This window comes from Perognathus longimembris, chromosome 11 (assembly GCF_023159225.1).
Source record: "Perognathus longimembris pacificus isolate PPM17 chromosome 11, ASM2315922v1, whole genome shotgun sequence".
Classification (NCBI taxonomy): domain Eukaryota; kingdom Metazoa; phylum Chordata; class Mammalia; order Rodentia; family Heteromyidae; genus Perognathus; species Perognathus longimembris.
In genome coordinates this window covers 7,567,545-7,585,573 of record NC_063171.1, presented here as the reverse complement: position 1 = coordinate 7,585,573, position 18,029 = coordinate 7,567,545, and positions in this window count along the sequence as shown.

Genomic DNA, 18,029 nt, shown 5'->3' with positions numbered 1-18,029 from the left:
TACATCCTTGCATAATTCCTATCCTTTCAGCATGCTCTGATTTTTATAAAAGTCTCACTGGGAGGACAGATAAGTCATTATCCAATTAAGAAACTAAATTGCTTCTAAAGAATGTCTGTGGAAAACAGCCTTATCAGAACAGAATAGTCACGTTTTTGTATTAACTTCTTGGGTAATTCTAGGATTATTGTGATGTTTTACTTCCTTTCCCCTAGTCATTTGCTTCTCTTATATCTGCTTTTTATATAGACCTTTTGTGAAACAGAACAGAGCACTGGAGTCCTCCATTAATAAACAAAATTCAGGGAAAAGGTGCTAACAGTTCTTCACACCAGCAAATTCACAAAACCAATTTTGGTTTTCTTGTCTAATTCAAAGACCTATATTTGCCACTCTTCTTTCTCAACTCCTTCCTTCTTACTTCCTCAAACCAACTGGCTTGTAAGTCCAGCCTAAAATATTCAATCAAAATTACCTATCCCATGCCTGTAAAAAAGGACTGGATAGCTGTCCAATCAGAGCACATAAAGAAATGACTTCTGTGTGTGCTATTTTACAGTCATGATAGAGTGCCATGTACTCTCCTCTAGGGCTCTCTAAGGGTTCACTATCTCTAGTCTTCACATGTTTGTTTGAAGAATGTTACGAGTTTTTAATAATACACTTTACATTATATATTGTAAATTAAGCGTAGAAGTTTGTAATATGCAACTAATATGAAATATATTTAGTTATATATTTATGCAAAATTATACATTTAATATTTTTCAAGATACATACATATATCTATTTTTCATATATATGAGATAGATGCAAAAATGAAACTATTCAACATAGTTATAAGATTATACATCTAATATTTTATATAGTCACATGTAAAATCATTTTGTTTGGATAACGTCTATAAATGGTTTATACTTGGTAATATATTTATATTATGTGTGTATATTTGTATGTGTTGTGTATACACATTTTGTATGTCTGTGCTCTGCTGGGTATTGAACACCCAGGTTATTGTATGTTATAGACTTTTTAAATTTATTTTTTATCATCATTATAAAAGTGACATACAAAGGGCTACAGTTACTTAAGTCAGGTAAAGTGTTTGGACAATATCACCCCATTGCATGTTATAGTTTTATGATCTACCACTGAGCTACACCTCCACCACCGTTTCATATTTTAACTAATATTTTACATTATGCTTCTCATGTTAGGTATCTATTAGCATTTGCAGTTCTGCAAATTCTTTCAGTGTTTTATTTATATGTCATGCTTTTATTTCCCAATAATATTGATTGCTCACAAGAGAATTCATAAGCTAATCCTTGGGTAGGAGTATACATATGGTCTATCATCTCTTTTTTTTGCCAGTCCTGGGGCTTGAACTCAGGGCATGAGCACTGTCCCTGGCTTCCTTTTGCTTAGGCTAGCTAGTAGAAAACAATCATTACACTGAATGAGAAAAAGTCAATGCCATTACATTTTAAAAATAAACCTCCCCGGGCTGGGGATATGGCCTAGTGGCAAGAGTGCTTGCCTTGTATACATGAGGCCCTGGGTTCGATTCCCCAGCACCACATATACAGAAAACGGCCAGAAGTGGCGCTGTGGCTCAAGTGGCAGAGTGCTAGCCTTGAGCAAAAAGAAGCCAGGGACAGTACTCAGGCCCTGAGTTCAAGGCCCAAGACTGGCAAAAAATAAATAAATAAATAAAAATAAAAAATAAACCTCACTTTATCTCCAGTAGAATCCCAAAGCTGACAAACTCTGTTAAATTCTTATTTAAGACATTGAGGTGCTTGAATATTCCATTGATTATTTTCCTAAGTGACTACATTTCAGGGAAGAATGGTCCCTGCCTGCTTCTGGTGATTTTTTTTATGGAGAATTGATCTATAAAAGCATTGGGAATAAAGGATACTTTTTCTTTTTCTTTTTTCTTTATCTTTTTGCCAGACTAGGGGCTTGAACTCAGGGCCTAGGCACTAAGCCTCTTCATGCTCATGGATAGTACTCTATCATTTGAGTCACAGTATCACTTCTGGGTTTTCTGACTAGTTTATTAAATATAAGCATCTCACAGACTTTTCCTTCTGGGATTGGCTTCAAACCATGATCCTCAGATCTCAGCTTCCTGAGTAGCTAGGATTATAGGCATGAACCACCAGCCACCAACCCCCCAGAAAAAGGATACTTTTTCAAGTGCACAACAAAATAGTATCCTATTTTTTTCTCCTCCACTATCTTTGATTTCCTTCTGCTCTTATAAGAACATTTAATTAACTCTCTCTATACATTGCCATAAAAGTAAGGGTTAAGTCAAGGAGACTAGGAAGGGGATGCAGCTAAGACTATTTACTATGAAGTAATTGAAAATCTGTTTTGCATCCAAAACATCTTGTTACTTAATCATTAATAATATCCATATTGTACAAATATCTCTTAGCTAAGAGTTCATCTAGTTCTTTCACAATTTCTGTTCGAGGAAAGAGGGAAATATGAGGCTTTGACTATGTTAGAACTGAGACAGATATGACCCAACTCTCTTCAAAGCTATTTGATTCACAGGAGAGCACTATTAAACACCATCAAAGCATTGCTTTGGTACCAGCTCCCTAGTTGATTGTGATCATAAATAAGGAGACCAAGGATTTTGGAGAAGGAAATAAAGATTTGTTCACTTGTCAAACCAATTAATTACTGCAATGAACAAGATTACCAAGCAACTGTAGTATCATATCAACTCAAGGGGGAGAGCAGGTATGTCAGTGAAAGCCCAGGAAGCTCAAGTTTCTTATTTTCTCAGGTCTTATTGACACCAATCTCCAAAGCTGTGAGATAAAGGCTTCTTTCCTTTTCCCATGTCCCAGAAATGAGAAGCATGATAATTCAGCAGGGGATTGAGTGGTCCCTGTTGAGAGCAAAGGCTAGCAGGGGAGCATAGTGGCTCAGAATGCTACTAAAAGAGTGCTAATCTCAATTCCAAGGCATCAAGGCAAAATGAGAACAAGAAAGGCAAGTTAATCGTGAACCATTGAGCAAAGTAGACTGGCTAGTGAGATGAATTCATTATTAGGCTAAATTACAGGTCTAAGAATTTTTTATAAGTGTAATTTCTTGTTATACACTTAAATACTGATAAAGTATGATTTTTTGAGATTCAGTAATGTAATTTATGTATTATATTAATAACATTACTTTGCATTTGATATAATGGTTGGCTGAATGTATGTTTCTTTTTTAAATTTTTATTGTCAAGGAAATGTACAGAGGGATTATAGTTACATATGTAAGGTAGTGAGTACATTTCTTGTCAAATTTGTTACTTCCTCCCTCATTTTTCTTCCACCTTTCCTCCTTCCAATTTCCCCTATCTCAAGTTGTATAGTTAGCTTACAACATATTGTCTTGTAAGTATTGCTGTTGCGTTGTTTCGCCTTTTACCCTTTGTCTCACCATTTTGATCTTCCTCTTCTCTTCCCTAATTCAGATAAACATATATACAATATCCAGGGTATCCAAATCAAATACAATGACAACAGGGAAGAAAAACATAAAACAAAAGGAATTATTTTAAATAGTACATTAAAAATAGCAACAACAATAAACCACTTGTTTCCATATCTTGGTGTTCATTTCACTTAGCATCATCTTATATGATTATATCATCTTATATGATCATCTTATATGATTATACGTACATAGCTATTGAGCTATATTGATCATCTGCTAGGACTATCCTAGACATAAATTAATTATTACCAATGAGGGAAACCATAGAGTCTATGTTTCTTTGGGTCTGTCTCACTTCACTTAGTATGATTTTTTTCCAAGTCTTTCCATTTTCTTATGAATGGGGCAGTCATTCTTCCTGATAGAAGCATAGAAACCCATTGTGTATATATACCATAATTTCATGATCCACTCCTCTACTGAGGGGCATCTGGGTTAGTTCCATATTTTAGTGATTGGAAATAATTCTACAATGAACATAGTTGTGCTGGCAGCTTTAGTTTGGCCTTCTTTGTGATCCTTTGGGTATATGCCCCAAAGTGGAGTTGTTGTGTCATAGGGGAGCCCTATGTTTAGCCTTTTGAGGAACCTCCATACTGTTATTTAGAGTAATTGAACAATGTTACACTCCCATCAACAGTGTAGTAGTGTTCCCTATTGGCTTATTAAAAATAATGATAGTCCTTAGTGTAAGCACATCTTTTAATGATTTTTCATTAATTTTTTATTGCAAAGGTGATGTACAGAGGGGTTACTATTACAGAAATTAGGTATTGAGTAAATTTCTTTTTGAACAGTGTCACCTCTTCCTTCATTTTCTCATAGTGTTTTCCCTCCTGACTCTCCCCAAAGTTATACAGTTCATAGTATCTACTAAGTATCATTATTGAATTAGTTCACCCTTGATCCCGCCATTTCTGTGATTCCCCTTCCTTTCAACAAATCAGATAAACTTACATTCAGGAAAAAAGGTACAGAAATTAAAAACAGAAAGAAAAAAAACACAAAAAGTAAATTAAAAAATATTTTGTTTCCATTTCTTGGAGTCAACTTTGATAAACATACAACCTCTTTCTTTGGGTCTGGCTTGCTAAACTTAATATAATTGTTTCCAAATCTTTCCATTTTCTTACAAATGGGACAATGCCATTCTTTCTTGATCCATTCATCTGCTGAAGGGCATCTGAGTTGATTCCATATCTTGGCTATGGTAAGCAATGCTGTAATGAACATGGTTGAGCTGGTGGCTATAGTGTGGCCTGGTTTGTAGTCAATTACAAAAATGCACAGAAGGGGTATTACTATGTCATAGAAAAGCTCTATGTTTAGTCTCTTGAGGAACTTCCATACTGCTTTCCCAAATTGCTCAACAAGTTTATAGTACCACAAACCCTTTTCATCAGATCCCCATCAGCATCTGTTACTGTTAGTTCTTTGGATGAGGTGGAATCTCAATGTGTTGGTTTGCCCTTCTTTTATATCTAGAGGTCTCAAACATCTCTTCAATTGTCTATTGGCCATTCTTACTTTTGAGAAGTTTCTCTTTAAGTCTTTAGTCTATTTATTAATTGGATTATTAATTGAGGGTTTGTTTTGGGGTTTTAATTTTTTGAGCTCTAAGTATATTTAGATATGAGAACCTTGTTTGATTCATAGCTAGTGACAGTCTTCTCCACTTCTGTGGGCTTTCTACTTATCTTCTGCCATGCAGAAATTCTTCAGTTTGATGCAATTCCTTTTAGCTAGTCTTTCTTTGATTTGTTGTGATTCTGGATCTTTTCTTAGGAATTCAACCCATACCAAAAAGCCCTAGTCTTTCTTCTGTCCCTTTTGGTTACATTTTCAAGACATCTGGTCATATATTGAGGTCTTTGATCCATTTGGTATTGATTCTGGGCAGGGTGATATATAAGGATCTTGCTTCATTTTTCTGCTTGTGAATAGCCATTCTGCCAGCACCATTTTTTGAAGAGGCTTTCTTCCATTCTGTGGTCTGGATCCTTTATCAAATATTAAATGGCTATAGATCTGTAGGTTCATCTCTAGGTCTTCTTTTCTATTCTTTTGGTCCTCATGTCAATTCTTGTGCAAGTACCAAGCTGGGATATTTTTGTTATGGCTTTGTAATTGATTTTGAAGTTTGATATATTCCTCCAGCATTGTTCTTCCTGCTAAGGATTGTTTATGATACTCAGTGTTTTCTAGTGTTTTTCTATTAAAAAGTGAAAACATTTGGTGTTACTTAGATACATTATACAATTCTCTGGTACTACTGCTGCCTGAGTGGAATATCAGCACACCTCTCTAGTCTGCTTTCATGCAAACCTAGCTGCTTTGAATATCCATGGCTACACCGAAGAAGCTATATGACAACCACTACACCACAAACTGTGCTTGCTGCTAAAACACAGCTTCATCTCCAGTAGGCACTGTCCAAGTAAATACAGTTTCAAACAGTTTTGCACCAAGTTATTTTCCTATCACAAACCTTGATGAACATATATGACCCTGAAGTCATTTCACCAGATGAAAGGGGGAGCACTTCTCCAGGTGGCCCAGAAATGGGACTGTGATTGGTGTAAATAGAGTTCTTTGCATACAGTGTTATTGTGATTGATGTAAATCCAATCCGTCATTTGCACGAAGGGCTGTGGTGAAGTATATCTTTCTTTTGCTATCATATGGCTTTCCAAAATATTCTGACATATGTTATGTGGCCTGTTTGTTGTATTTTTGTGGGAGGTATAATACCTCATAATACATCCAACAAGGAGTATGTTAGAGCCCCTGCCTTGTCCAAATTCATACTCTGGATGTACAGTTTGTTTCTGAGCCCATATATGTCTCAACATTAGTGTATTCATACCAGATAAAAGAAGAAACTATGCCTGACTAAGCTGCTTTCATGTTCCATTGTGCTGTGACTAATATGTAAGATCTCTGGGTAGGTAACCACAGAAGACACTGAAACATGGCTTGTTTTGAAGTTTAGATTAACCAGTTACTTTGTTATTGACCACCTTATTTTGGTCCTACTTTGGTCTTACCAGTCACCTCTGAAACATGATTGCTATTAGCTTCATTTAAAAATAATAATTAAAACATATAGTTATTTACAAAAGTCACACTTAGCCAAATGTATTATTTTCCTGTGTCAAAAGTGTCATTTTAAAATGTTAGACTCATTGTTTGTAGTACTATTAGACTAAGCTATATCACATGAGAACTGGCTCTTGAAATTGTCATGTAATTTTACTATTTACTTAGATAACTATGATATTTAGGATGGAAGTGTGACATGAAATATATATGCATATATGTACATATATATATTTATTTATCACTATTTATTTTTCCAAAGGTATTATCCATTACAATTTCAATAGAAAAAATATTCATCATCAAAATATAAACCATAGATCCAGTCTCATTTCTTCAAGGCAATACTCACTTATCTCACCAAATTTACAAGATTTCATAATTCTAAGATTTAGAATTATGAAACACATTTCACAGGATGCCAGTAACTCACACCTATAATCCTAGCTATTCTGGAAGCAGAAATATGAGAATTGTGGTTTCAAACCAGCCTGGGCAGGAAAATCCATAAAACTCTTATATCCAATTAACTACCAAAAACAAAAACAAAAATGTTGAAAGTGGCACTATGACTCAAGTGATAGAGCACTGTCTTTGAGCCAGACCTTCAGGTCAAGCTCCAGAGCCTGACACACTATATATACATCAGTATGTATGTATGTGTGTATATATGTATGTATGTATGTATGTATATATATGGGGTATGTGTATGTGTAAACATGTATGCATGTGTATACATATATGCATGTTTTTCTTCATTATCATGAGGTAACAGAAGAATATTCATTGTTTTGTTTACTTAAAATATAGTTGTTGTTTTTTTCATTAAAACAAAAGAAACTATAATTATTGTGACTTCAAAAAAGTCATTGAAGGGGCTGGGGATATAGCCTAGTGGCAAGAGTGCCTGCCTCGGATACACGAGGCCCTAGGTTCGATTCCCCAACACCACATATACAGAAAACGGCCAGAAGCTGCGCTGTGGCTCAAGTGGCAGAGTGCTAGCCTTGAGCGGGAAGAAGCCAGGGACAGTGCTCAGGCCCTGAGTCCAAGGCCCAGGACTGGCCAAAAAAAAAAAGTCATTGAAAATTCTAGATCTCCAGTCATAACTGCCTATACAGAACACCTCGGTAACAGGCTCAAAATTAAAAATTCCCTAGACACATCTAACTATTTCTCTAAAAACGAAGGCCAGGAAAAAATTGACTTGCAAAGCCCTCTTTCAAATAAAGGAAAACAGACTTCTGGGAAGACTGTGGAGGAGCAGCAGAGCCCTAGCTGAGCTCCCTCCAACATCACAGTTTTCAAATCCCAGAGAAATTTTACCCCTAGATAGACAGCCCAAATAAGTTATAACAGTACAGGGATTCCGGCCAGGAAGGATAAATCGACTTAGCTGGCCTGAAAACACAGATCTGAGCTCCAGGCGGCATCCCACCGCCATGCCAGTGCCGGCACTGGCACAGCCCCACACTCTACACAGCTCAACGAAGACCAGGGAGAAATCCTCTAAACGGCAGCATACAGACACGGATTTCAGGCTGAGCACAGACGGGCTGAAATCACAGAGACAGCGGGAGTACTCCCACGAAAGACATTCTCACTCACACCCACAGAGCAGCTTCTTCCCCCACCTCCAGAGCAAAGCACCATCTTTGACACTGTCAAAAGGTCAGACCAGACTGGAGCTAAAGCCCACCTGGGGAAAGCGAGGACAAATCGGCCATCTTTGAGAAGGGCAAGAGGGACCAACCAGTGAGAGCCAGCTCCACTCAGGAGAATGACCCTTGCTCTGGAGAGGGGCTTGTCCTGGGCTGCAGCTCAGCTAGAGGTGCCCGCCCTGCATGCCGGAATTCCTAAATTAAAAGCAAAAACGGTGAGCAGCTATTAGCGGCACACAACAGCCACACGGGAGAACAAACTTCCCGAGACAGATAAATGGTCCCATTTAGAAGCCCAATTCCCAGCCCGAAATGGAGCCGAATTCCATACCCAGCTCTGCCCAGAAGGCGCGCCACTCCCAGGAGGGAGGAACCTCCCCCTGGCAAGCAACCCTGAGCCCAGTAATCCAGGCCAAGGGCATGCTGCCCTGCTGAGTCCACAGCCTATTCAGAGCCAGGCGTTAAAGGCAGCGGCCACACAGCAGATGGAGGAGCCACGGTTCCCAAAACGGTACACATCCACCACCTACAGTGGATGCCCAAGGCCTACCTGCAAGCTGAGGGAACCACAGAGCCCCAGGAGTTCACTGACAGAGGAAGAGTCAGAGCAGATCCACCCCCTGCGAACTGAAAGCAAGTCAAACCAGCCAAGCAGCAGAATAGACTACAGACAATCACAAGGAAACCAGAGACTAGAAATCCCACCCAAACAAGGAAGCCTTTTTTTTTGTCTCAAAAGTTTTTTAAGCTTTCATTTTTATTTTTATTTTTTTCTTATATTTTCATTTCTGAAACGTCATTGGTTTGTTTTTGTTTTCTATTTTCACCTGTTGGATCTATCAAGTTTTTTTTTGTTCTTGTTGCTGTTGTTGTTCTTTTTTTCTTTTTACTTTTTCTAGTTATTTTTCCTTTTTTAAAAAAATAATTTTTCTCTGTTATGTGCATCTGTCTTCCTGTATTCTTTCTTTATTTCTCTCTTTGCATTCTCTTTCCTTAAAAATTACTTTCCTATGAATAATAGCTCCAGTCTTTACTGCTAACTCTCCACTGTCTATCATTTTAGCCTTGTTTCTACTGATTCTACTATCCTCCACATTTCCACGTCACTGAAACAAAACCAAAATCATCACCCCCCCCCATACATTTTACTCTAGTTTCTTTAGTACCTCTAAATTACCCTCCTGACTTACTTCTAGGTCCTCCAGATCCTTTTGACTCCTGGTTATTGGATAGAGAGTATCCCTGCTTAATCTGAGTGAAACAAAGGGGTTCAGAGAGAAATCCAGTCCAAAAGGAACTTAATACAAGAATAAGAATTGCTCATAGGGTTGTAACAGTAAATAAGTAACTACTGAATACAGGGATCAGGGTAGGTTGTTATATTGAAATTGTATTCTTTAGGAACACCAAATCTAATTTTATACACAGGTATAAAAGGTATCTGTATATAATTGTGAACTTATAAGATTTACCCAACTGTGCTTGGTAAGGTCTGCTTTGGGTCTTAAGCGGTGCTCACAGGTGCTTGTAGATTGGCATTCCCAATACAAATGGGCAGAAGAAACACAAGAAAGATGGCAAACAATGGAGTCTCATCTCCCACTCAAAACAAGCAGGAAGCAGAGCAGTCAATCAAAGACATAGAAGAGAAACCCCAAAATGCTCCACAAAGTCTACTGATAAACATGATCAATGAAAAGTTCGTATCTCTTCAGTCAATTATTCTAGAGCATGAGGAGGAAAAGCAAAAATTAATGGAGAATTTCATGGCCTCCACAAATAGAAAGATAAATGAACTTCAAGAGTCAAATGAAAAGATAGCTACCCAGCTAAAAGATTTGAGAGACAACGCTCAAAACCAAATTAATGAAGTTAATGAAGTAAAGAAGTTCATACAGGACCTAAGAGATGACATAGAAATCATCAGGAAAGACCAGTCAGAAGGAAAAGAGATTCAAAATCAAGTAGCTAGCCTACAGTCCTGACTAACTGAAGCAGAGGATAGAATCTCTGGAGCTTTAGATACCCTAGAGTCTATGGATAAAGATCAAAGATCAATACAAAACCAATCCAATCGACAACACAGATCGCTCCAGGAGATTCAAGATACAATCAGAAAGCCCAATTTGAGGATAATAGGCATTGAAGAAAACGTGGAGAAGGAAGTTAATGGAATAGGCAACCTATTTAACAGAATATTGGCCGAGAACTTCCCAAATATCCAAAAGGAAAGGCCTATACAGATACAAGAAGCATTTAGATCCCCAAAGTGACCAGACTAGAATAAAACATCCCACTGACACATTGTGATCAAGACAGGATCAGTAGAGTCCAAGGAGAGAATCCTTAAAGCTGTTAGGGAGAAGAAAACAAGCACAAATCAAGGAAAAGCAATAAGAATTACCCGACTTCTCAGCAGAGACAATAAAAGCACGGAGAACCTGGAATGAGGTATGAATGCCAAACCCTAAAAAAAAAAAATAACTACCAACCAAGAATAGTGCACCCAGCTAAACTCTCATTCATAGCCGAAGGTCAAATAAAAGTCTTCCACAGTAAGGAAAAACTGAAACAATATATCTCCACCAAACCAGCTTTACAAAAAATCCTCAAAGATGTACTATACAGAGAAAATAATCAAGATCCCAATGCTGACAGAGAAATGAACCCTAAATAGTAAACCAGAATAACAGATCAACAAATGGGAAGACTCAGCCTTTAACAAGATAGGGATAATGAAAGGAACAAATGATCAGCTCTCAATCCTAACTCTCAACATTAATGGGCTTAATTCGCCAATCAAATGACATAGCTTCATAAATTGGATCAAAAATCAAGATCCATCCTCCTGCTGCCTCCAAGAGACTCATCTATCCAGCAAAAGTAAACATCTTTTAAAAGTGAAAGGCTAGAATCAAATCTATCAAACGAATGGCCCACATGAACAGGCCAGAGTTGCAATCCTAGTATCAGACAAAATTGACTTCAAATTAAAAAAGGTAAGAAGAGACAAAGAAGGTTACTACATACTAATAAAATGATCTCTCCTACAGAAAGATATATCCATCCTAAATATCTACACACCAAATGCAGGAGCACCCAACTTCATCAAACAAACACTACTGAATCTATAAACACTCACAGGCCCAAAAACCTCACCAAAACATGAAGGTAGCACACTCAAATAAACAAGATAAGAGATGAAACAGGTAACATCACCACTGAACAACCACAATTCAGTCAATAATAGGGGACTATTTTGCAAACCTTTATGCCAACAAATTCGAGAACTTAGAAGAAATGGATGATTTCCTAGAAAAAATTCATATCCTCAAACTCAACGATAAAGACTTAAACCTTCTAAACAGACCCATATCCAGTACTGAAATAGAATAGGCAATAAGTGATCTCCCATCCAAGAAAAGCCCAGGTCCAGACGGATTCACAGCAGAATTCTACAAGGCCTTCAAAACAGAACTCACACCAATATTTCTCAAATTCTTTAATGAAATTGAAAGAGAACGTTCAATATCAGACACATTCTATGTTGCCAATATAACCCTCATCCCAAAACCAGGCAGGGAATCATCATGGAAAGAGGACTATAGACCAATTTCACTGGTGAATACAGACTCAAAAATTCTCAATATAATTTTGGCCAATCGAGGTCAACAGGTCATCAAAAAAATCATACAACACGATCAAACTGGATTCATGGCAGGGATGCAAAGTTGGTTCAATATATGCAAGTCAATTAATGTAATCCACCACATCAACCAGAGCAAGGTAAAGAACCACATGGTTATATCACTCGATGTGGAGAAAACGTTTGATAAAATCCAGAACCCATTCATGCTAAAAGCCCTGGAAAAACTGGGATTCCAGGGAACATTCTTGCATATAATCAAGGCAGTTTATGACAAACCAACAGCAAGCATGACTCTAAATGGTGAAAAACTGAAGCCATTCCCTTTAAAATCAGGATCAAGGCAGGGATGTCCCCTATCTCCCCTTCTCTTCAACATACCACTAAAATTCCTAGCCAGAGCAATTAGGCAAGAAGAAAATATAAAGGGGATCCAAATAGGAAAAGATGAAGTCAAACTTTCTCTCTTTGCAGATGACATGATCCTATACCTAGAGAACCCCATAGACTCTACCCCCAAGCTACTAGAGCTGATCCAAAACTTTGGCAAAGTTGCAGGATATAAAATAAACGTTAAAAAATCAACGGCCTTTCTCTATGCTAACGACCCGAAGACGGAGGCTGAAATCAGGAAAGCAACTCCTTTTGCAATAGCCTCCCAAAACACAAAATACCTAGCAATAACCTTAATCAAAGAAGTGAAAGACCTCTACGATGAGAACTTTAAAAACATGAAAAACGAAATTAAGTCAGATCTAAGGAAATGGAAAAATCTCCCATGCTCCTGGATTGGGAGGATTAATATAATCAAAATGGCATTATTGGCAAAGGCTATCTACAAATTCAATGCAATACCCATTAATATCCCAACACCATTTTTTTTTTTTTTTTTTTTTGGCCAGTCCTGGGCCTTGGACTCAGGGCCTGAGCACTGTCCCTGGCTTCTTCCTGCTCAAGGCTAGCACTCTGCCACTTGAGCCACAGCGCCGCTTCTGGCCGTTTTCTGTATATGTGGTGCTGGGGAATCGAACCTAGGGCCTCGTGTATCCGAGGCAGGCACTCTTGCCACTAGGCTATATCCCCAGCCCCCAACACCATTTTTTAATGAAATAGAGGAATCAATCCAGAAATTCATATGGAACAATAAAAAAACTAGAATAGCAAAAACAATCCTAAGCAGAAAGAACAGTGCTGGAGGCATTACAATACCCAACTTCAAGCTGTATTATAAAGCTATAGTAATAAAAACAGCTTGGTATTGGCACCAGAACAGGACTGAAGACCAATGTAACAGAATTGAAGACCCAGAAATGAGCCCACAGAACTACTCCTACTTAATTTTTCATAAAGGAACTAAAACAATAGTCTGGAAGAAAGATAGCCTCTTTAGCAAATGGTGCTGGCAGAACTTGTTCAACACATGCAACAAACTAAAACTAGATCCTTATATATCACCCTGCACCAAAATCAACTCCAAATGGATCAAAGACCTCAAAATCAAATCTGACACCCTGAAAACACTAAAGGAAGGAGTAGGAGAAACACTTGGGCTCCTTGGCACAGGACGGAACTTCCTTAACAAAGACCCAGAAAGGTTACAAATCAAAAAAGGTTGGACAAATGGGACTACATCAAACTACAGATCTTCTGCATGGCAAAGGACATAGTTCGCAAGATAAACAGAAAGCCCATAGACTGGGAGAGGACCTTTACCGACCATTCAACAGACAAAGACCTCATATCTAAACTATATGCAGAACTAAAAAAATTACCTTCATCCAAAACAAAACCGCAAAGAACCAATAGCCCCCTCTTCAAGGGGGCTAGAGACTTACAAACAGACTTCTCTGATGAGGAAATGAGAATGGCCAAGAGACATATGAAAAAGTACTCTACATCACTGGCCATAAAAGAAATGCAAATCAAAACAACATTGAGATTTCATCTTACCCCAGTAAGAATGTCATATATCAAGAAAACTAACAATAACAACTGTTGGAGGGGATGTGGCCTAAAGCGAACCCTACTTCATTGTTGGTGGGAATGTAAACTGGTTCAGCCACTGGCAAGCAGTATGGAGATTCCTCAGAAGGCTTAACATAAAACTCCCCTATGACCCAGCAGCCCCACTTTTGGGCATCTACCCAAAAGACCACAAACATAATCACACTAATGCTACTAGCACAACAATGTTCATCGCAGCACAATTTCTCATAGAATCTAGAACCAATCCAGATGCCTCTCAGTACATGAGTGGATCAGGAAAATGTGGTACATATACACAATGGAATTTTATGCCTCTGTCAGAAAGAATGACATTGCCCCACTGTAAGAAAATGGAAGGAGTTTGCAAAAGTTATACTACTTGAAGTGAGCCAGACTCAAAGAAACATGGACTATATGGTCTCCCTTAAAGGGAATAATCAGTACAGTTTTAGGCAAGTCACAGCAGAGGATTACAGGAGCCGAATAGCTATACCCTTATGAACACATAAGATAATGCTAAGTGAAATGAACTCCATGTTATGGAAAAGATTGTTATATCACAGTTGTAACTACTTTCAACGTGCCATATGTAACTGTAGCCTCTATTATTGATGATATTCCTGTATCACCTACTGTGGTTGTATCTACACTATCTTGGTATCTTATCTGAGTATTCTGGAAACTGGGTATACTGGTATTAGAACTAGGAAATTGGAAGGGAATACCGAAATCAACAGACACAGGGTAAAAAAGAGAAACAACTACAAAAGCAATACTTACAAACTGTTTGGTGAAAATGAACTGAACAACTGAACAACTCATGGGGGAGAAGGAAAAGGGGGAGGGGTGAGGAGGGAATGAGGGACAAGGTAACACACAGTACAAGAAATGTATCCAATGCCTAATGTATGAAACTGTAACCTCTCTGTAATTCAGTTTGATAATATATATATAAGGAAATGTACCCAATGCCTAATGTATGAAACTGTAACCTCTCTGTAATTCAGTTTGATAATATAAATATATTAAAAAAAGAAAGAATCAAGAAAAAAAACAGAAAATGATTTGTAACATCATAAATTACATGCAGAAAAAGAACAAAATTCAACATTAATGAATGTACTGCTAAAACCTGAAAGAAGTATGCAGTTAGGAACAAAGCTGTATGCTTATATTAATTTCTTAAGTTGTGGTAGTGGATCATTGTTGCTCATGTTTAAATCTTTTAGGAAAATAAAAAATTAATAAGAAAAATAAACAAATAAAGGAAAACATATAAACTTTCCCATAAGATTATCACCACAAAGCCTGCTTCAAAGGGACTTCTTAGGTTGTCAGTGAATAATATTTATAAGTTATAAATGTACATAACTGAAAGGATAAGAAATACCACACTAGGCATATCCCCAGTACAAGGATTACAAGTCAGATATATGAATGTTAAATATAAATAAACTATAGTTGTGCCAGTGGTGTAGCCTATAACACTTGACAGTTGGGAGGAAGAAATTTAAGGATCACAAGATTTAAGATGGCCAAGGCAAAAAATTCCGTAAGTCTCACATCTAAAATTAATCAGAAAAGCAGCCCAAAGTAGAATGGCTCATGTGTTGGGACATTAGCATTGAGTATGAAAGCTTAGCAAGAGTACAAGGCAATAAAAATTGTAAATAAACAAGTATTATGAAATGATATAAATTCTTGTATCAGAACACAAAATTTGTATAGGGAATGGTGAGAACTGAGGAGTTGTGTTCAATCAAATTTACAGTGATTTGAGGTAGACATAGATTGTTATTAGTATTTCTGTCTGCCTTATGTAACCTCTAAAACATGAAAGTGTATTTCTTTGCCCTATTTAAGGATAGCCATTCTGAAAAACTGAAGGCCTCTGCAGACATAAGATTAACTCTGACAGTTGTTATTTTGTAAAACACCGACATTTATTAAAGAAACTAGACAAGGTACCAGTGCCTTATACTTGTTAACCTTTACTTCTTCTTGAGGCAAAGATCAAGAGGATCATAGTCAAAGGCCACACCAGAAAAAAAAAACAGGCCAAAATAGGTTTTTTTTATTTGAATTTGTTTTTATCATCAGTACCTATACATGAATACAATGCATCTGGATCAGTGTTACCCATTCCATCCTTCTCCCCCACCCCATCTATCATAACTCTCAAAAGGTGTAATTTAAACCTTTAATGCTCTTATTTAGGACATTTCTCAATAAACATGTGAAACTGAGTTTCTTTGGAGATTACTTCCTTGTTGTCTTGATTTGCCAGTCATCCATGTCACTTGTTACCCTTTCATATAAAGATATATTTAACATTTCTTATTTTCATTTTAATTTTTTGGGAGGGAAGAGATGTAAGAGAATTTCCCCTTTGCTACTTTTGCCTTCCTCATCTTTTGTCTTGTTTGTAAGATTATCTGTTTAAGGAAGGGTAAGGGGGAACACAGAAATTATATGATAAAGGGCGAACAAATACAGTGCTTATACGTTGTAGGCATTATGTTGAAAATGAATAATGCAACTTGTAAGGGAGGAACAAGAGGGAAAACCTGTGAGAGAACAGGGAAGGGGTGACACTGTTCAAAAAGAAATGTACTTATTGCCTCATTTGTGTAATTACAACCCCTCTTTAATCACTTTTACAATAACAATTTAGAAATTAATTAATTAAAAGGTATTCTGTGTCAATTAAAAGACAGACATAATATGCCAATTAAAGTCTACCAAATCTAATTTCTGCTTTGCTATTTAACATAAATTGTCTTTATTAAAATAACTCTAAGAATGATAGTTAAAGTTACTGAAAAGGATATAGTACATTTAATATCCTTGATAGCCAAAATAGATTTTATTGATACCTTACTCTTCTCAAAATACAAAGCTGGGTGTGAAGGAACAAATCTGTCATCTCAGCTATAGAAGGAAGTTTAATGAAGAAGTGTATGGTCCAGGATAGTCACTGAAGAATACCAGAACTTATCTCAAAATTAACCTGTACTTCTAGCTACTCTGCAGGCTAAGATCTGATGATCATGCTTGAAAGCCAAGTTAGGTAGTAGAGTGCATGAAACACATGCAATTAACTAGGAAAAAACCTGGAAGTGGAGACATAGCTCAAGTGGCTGAATTCCAACCATAAGATGAAAAAATTAAGTGAGTGTGAGACAGTGAATTCAAATCACTGTACCGGTTGATACACACATGTACACACGTGCGCACACATGAACACATACACACACAAAGCAACAAGAACAAATAAAGCTGATCTTGTGTCTTCAGTGATATACAGCCTGTCTAGTAAGTCTAAAGTACTGAATTTAAACCCCAGTACCAGCAATTAAAATAAAAAGACAGCCCTGTCATCATAGGATATAACCCACAGCCAATAGAACTAAACAATTGTCTACATTGGATATCCCGATATCCCACTTCCTCCTTAACAACAATCTTTCACCAGGACGAGACTGGGATGTCTGTTATTTTTCCAAGACTGAGATAACTACAGGTAGCCATTACCTGGCAAATGTTACCTGTATAACAAACCACACTTGCTTGTTGGATACTTCTGCCACTCAGCCACCCATTACCTGCTACCATCTATCTCCCACTAGAACCCCATACCTGTATAAGTTGTAATCCTAAACTGTCTAGGACAGCTAGAGATTGGGGGCTCACACTGTATGAACATGGGCCCTAAGGTTAGCTCACTTAATACACTAAAATTTTCAAGGCTTCATAAGGAAAGAATAAATTTAAATTTAAAGTTGATAATATAAATATTAAAAATAGAATTGAAATAATACCATGAAGGAAAATAATCAAATAATATTAAAATGCAGCAAAAGAATAAAACATTAATCTAAAATATATCGCAATAAACTCAGTTGCCTTGCAAATCAACAAGTACTTTGAAAGTAAATAAGTCCCAAGGCCTAATGTATGAAATTGTAACCTCTCTGTACATCACTTTGACAATAAATAAGAAAAATAAATAAATAAAAATTAAAAAAGAAAGTAAATAAGTTAAATCCCCCACCAAAAACATAGATTGACCAATGAGATATAAGAAAATAAAGACAAAATTCAACCATTACCTGTCTACA